Source organism: Triticum dicoccoides, chromosome 2A (assembly GCF_002162155.2).
Source record: "Triticum dicoccoides isolate Atlit2015 ecotype Zavitan chromosome 2A, WEW_v2.0, whole genome shotgun sequence".
Lineage (NCBI taxonomy): Eukaryota > Viridiplantae > Streptophyta > Magnoliopsida > Poales > Poaceae > Triticum > Triticum dicoccoides.
In genome coordinates, this window is record NC_041382.1 from 189,738,487 (window position 1) to 189,743,852 (window position 5,366).

The following is a 5,366-nucleotide window of genomic DNA, read 5'->3' on the forward strand; positions in this document are numbered from 1 at the left end:
CGAGATAAATGGATCTTTGAGAAGAAGACGGACGTGGGCGGTAATGCTCGACTTGTGGGAAAGAGTCTTTTCACAAGTTCAAGGAGTTGACTATGATGAGAATTTCTCACCCGTAGCAATGCTTAAGTCCGTCGGAATCATGTTAGCATTAGCTGCATTTTTCGATTATGAAATCTTACAGATGGATGTCAAAACAAGTTTTCTTACCAGTTTTCGTAAGAAAAAGTTGTATGTGATACAATAAAAGTTTTTGTCGATCCTAAGGATGCTAAAAGGTATGCTGGCTCCAGCGATCCTTCTATGGACTAGAGCAAGCATCTCGGAATCGGAATATATGCTTTGACGGAGTAATCAAAGCTTTTAGGTTTATATAATGTTTGTTAGAAACTTGTATTTACAAGAAAGTGAGTGGGAGCACTACAATATTTCTGATAAGTATACGTGGATGACATATTGTTGATCTGAAATAATGTAGAATTTCTGGAAAGCATAAACGGTTGTTTGAAGAGTGATTTTCAAAGGAAGACCTGGATAAAGCTGCTTACATATTGGGCATCAAGATCTATAGAAATAGATCAAGACGCCTGATGATACTTTCAAAGAACGCACACCTTGACATGTTTTTGAAAGAGTTCAAAATAGATCAGTCAAAGAAGGGGTTCTTACCTGAGTTGTAAGGTCTGAAGTTGAGTAAGAATCAAAGATTGACCACGGCAGAAGAAAGAGGAAGGACGAAGGTCATCCCCTATGCTCTTGTCATAGGCTCTATACGGTATGCCATGCTGAGTACCGCACCTGATGTGTGCCTTGCCACATGTCTGGCAAGAGGGTACAAAGGTGATCTAGGAGTAGATCACCAAATAGCGGTCAAAATTATCCATAGAGGAATAAGGAAATGTTTCTCGGTTATGGAGGTGATAAAGAGTTCGACGTAAAGAGTTATGTCGATGCAAGCTTAACACCTATCCGGATAGCTCTGAGTAGAGATACCGGATACGTATAATGGAGCAACAATTTGGAATAGCTCCAAGTGGAACGTGGTAGCAGCATCTACGATATGACATAAAGTTTTGTGAAGTACATAGGGATCTGAATATGGCAAGACCCGTTGACTACAACCTCTCTCACAAGCATAACATGATCAAACCCAAAACTCATTGAGTATTAATCACATAGTGATGTGAACTAGATTAGTGACTCTAGTAAACTCTTTGGATGTTGGTCACATGGCGATGTGACCTGTGAGTGTTAATCACATGGTGATGTGAACTAGATTATTGACTCTAGTGCAAGTGGGAGACTGTTGGAAATATGCCCTAGAGGCAATAACAAATTAGTTATTATTATATATTTCATTGTTCATGATAATCGTTTATTATCCATGCTAGAATTGTATTGATAGTAAACTCAGATACATGTGTGGATACATAGACAACACCATGTCCCTAGTAAGCCTCTAGTTGACTAGCTCGTTGATCAATAGATGGTTATGGTTTCCTGACCATGGACGTTGGATGTCATTGATAACGGGATCACATCATTAGGAGAATGATGTGATGGACAAGACCCAATCCTAAGCCTAGCACAAAGATCGTGTAGTTCGTATGCTAAAGCTTTTCTAATGTCAAGTATCATTTCCTTAGACCATGAGATTGTGCAACTCCCGGATACCGTAGGAGTGCTTTGGGTGTGCCAAACGTCACAACGTAACTGGGTGGCTATAAAGGTTCACTATAGGTATCTCCGAAAGTGTCTGTTGGGTTGGCACGAATCGAGACTGGGATTTGTCACTCCGTGTAAACGGAGAGGTATCTCTGGGCCCACTCGGTAGGACATCATCATAATGTGCACAATGTGATGAAGGAGTTGATCACGGGATGATGTGTTACGGAACAAGTAAAGAGACTTGCCGGTAACGAGATTGAACAAGGTATTGGGATACCGACGATCGAATCTCGGGCAAGTATCGTACCGCTAGACAAAGGGAATTGAATACGGGATTGATTGAATCCTTGACATCATGGTTCATCCGATGAGATCATCGTGGAACATGTGGGAGCCAACATGGGTATCCAGATCCCGTTGTTGGTTATTGGCTGGAGAGTTGTCTCGGTCATGTCTGCATGGTTCCCGAACCCGTAGGGTCTACACACTTAAGGTTCGATGATGCTAGGGTTATAGGGAATAGATATACGTGGTTACCGAATGTTGTTTGGAGTCCCGGATGAGATCCCGGACGTCATGAGGAGTTCCGGAATGGTCCGGAGGTAAAGATTTATATATGGGAAGTCCCGTTTTGGTCGCCGGAAAAGTTTTGGGTTTTATCGGTAATGTACCGGGACCACCGGGAGGGTCCCGGTGGTCCACCAAGTGGGGCCACCAGCCTTGGAGGGCTGCATGGGCCAAGTGTGGGAGGGGACCAGCCCCAGGTGGGCTGGTGCGCCCCCCCACAAGGGGCCAAGGCGCCTAGGGTTTGGGGAGGGGGCGCCTCCACCTAGCTTGGGGGGGGGGCAAGTTTCCCCTCTCCCCCCCTTGGCCGCCACCCTAGATGGGTTTGGGGATGCCGCACCCCTTGGGGTGGAAACCCTAAAGGGGGCGCACCCCTCTCTCTCCCCTATATATACTTGAGGACATTGGGGCTGCCAACACATGAGTTTTGACCTCTCCATGGAGCAGCCCTGCCTCTCTCCCTCCTCCTCTCCCGCGGTGCTTGGCGAAGCCCTGCAGGATTGCCGCGCTCCTCCACCACCACCACGCCGTCGTGCTGCTGCTGGATGGAGTCTTCCCCAACCTCTCCTTCTCCCCTTGCTGGATCAAGGCGTAGGATACGTCACCGGGCTGCACGTGTGTTGAACGCGGAGGTGCCGTCCGTTCGGCACTAGGATCTCCGGTGATTTGAATCACGATGAGTACGACTCCATCAACCCCATTCACTTGAACGATTCCGCTTAGCGATCTACAAGGGTATGTAGATGCACTCTCCTTCCCCTCGTTGCTAGATTACTCCATAGATTGATCTTGGTGATGCGTAGATAATTTTGAATTTCTGCTACGATCCCCAACAGCAAAAGTTCTGGTTTCCTCTCCCTCCTCCATTCCGTCAGCCTTATCAGCAGAAGAGTAAAGGTGGCAATGGATCTTCCCACCCACCCAACCCAGGCTATCAGAACAAATCTCCGTCTCATGCTCCAAGGTCAAGTGATCCTTATCACCGGCCGCTCTCAGAGGTTACGTGCAACAAGTGTCAACAGAAAGGGCATTATGCAAACAAATGCTTCAACCAAAGGCGCCTTCCGCCTCCTCCTCCTGTGAGATCTGCCAGCAATGCAGTGGTCAAGCATAATCCCAAGTTTGCAAAGGTCAACATGATGAACGCAGCTCAGACAGAGGACTCCTCAGAAGTGATCATGGGTAATCTTCCTGTTAATTATATTCCTGCAAAAGTTCTTTTTGACACTGGTGCATCACTCAGTTTCATATCAAGACCATTTGCATCAAAGCATGAGTTGGCTTTCCAAGTTTTGCCTAGTCCGTTAGCAGTTGTCTCACCGGGTAAACACATGAACGCTAACTCCATGGTTCCGAATGTGTCTATCAAGATGGGCGACTATAAGTTTCTGTCTTCTCCTATTGTTCTTGGTGACTCACACTACAAAAAAATACACTTCCGTGATGATACGTGTTTGTCATAGTAGGTCACGTTTTCTGCCATGCATGTACATCCATGACAAATTTATGACAGAATCAAGATAATCATACCTGTGTTGTCGTAGAAGTGTTCCATTACATTACCAAAATTATCATCACGGAAGTGTCCACTTCCATGATGACAAATCACGCGTCACAGAAGTGCTTTCATCAAGGGTGACCGACACGTGGCATCCACCGTAACGGAACGCCGTTAAGCTATCGGGTCGGGTTTTGGATCCGATAACCCATTAACAGCCCCGACCAATGGGGATTTTCCACATGTAAAATCATCATTGGCTGGAGGAAACACGTGTCGGCTCATCGTTGGGACAGATGTCAACCACTCATTGGACGGAAGGCGCCTATGATACGTCGACACATGGCACGGCCCAACAGAGGCCCATTCCTGTGAAAAGGCCGGCCCGTTTGACTTGGTCAAAAGCTGGTGGGCCGACCCATGGAAAGTCTGTTAACGGCCTGTTCGAATATAGCCCATTTACAGCCCGCCAACCCAAGGCCCGTTACGCCCTATCCGAATTAGGCCAAGTAGCGTCATCTAGGCCATCCAATATGATTCCAGCCTGTTTTCACTTCTGGCCCATGACGTCTTTCGGCCCATATGAGGCCCTATGTAACTCTTGGCCTACTAACGGCCCGTGGTGAAACTGGCCCATATTGAACAGTGTATCACTTTACACCCATTAATGGCCCGTGGTGAAACTGGCCGTAATGAACAGTGTATCACTTTATGCCCATAACGACCCCTTATTCCGTTGGGCTGTTTCCAGCCCATGTTATCTTTCGGCCTTCTCAGAGCCCATTTATTCTTGGGCTCATTTCCAGCATTCGTTTACTTACGGCCCATTACTGTCATTTTCTGCTTGTGGGCCAAATCCATCCCGTGGTAACAGTCGGCCCATTTGTGGTCCATTAATACGTTGGGCCGATTTCATAGCGTCATCAATTACGGCCTATTAATGATGGCCCGTTATGGTCGGCCCATGAACGGACGATTCCAACTCTAGCCCGTTTACGGCCATAATGCGGTCTGTTTGGCCCATGTTTGGCCAATCGATTATACGGCCCGTATAAGGCCCATTGATAATACGACCCGCAGAAGGCCCATTGTTTCTATGGCCCGTAGAAGGCCCATTGTTTCTACGGCCCGTAGAAGGCCCACTGTTTCTATGGCCAGTAGGAGGCCCAGTGTCACTACAGTAAATATTAGCCCATGGTTATTGTGGCCTAGTTTTAAAAAATAGGATATTGCAGCCACTAGCTAACCGCAGAAAAAGAACTGCAATGACTACAAGCAAACAAATAAACACGACAACAAGGAAATAAATAAGCAAGCAACTAACGCTAGGCTATCACGGCTATTACTCATATTACATCCAGTGGGCATCAAAGTTCGCTACCAGTGCAAATATAGGGAACAAAGCAGCATATCATATACACTGGTTGTCAAAGTTGGCGACCAGCGCAAATAAACACCGCAGCAAAGCAAATCCAGAACTGAAACCACTTTAGAAGATCTCAAGAAACAATATCCTGGGTACCCATAATGCTGGCAAGATTCTTAGCAAGCTTGTTAACTTTCTCTCGTTTGGGGCTTAAATACTCCAGTGCTTGCTGTTGCACCAGAAAATATGCATCTGAATTCTGCAGGGACTTCC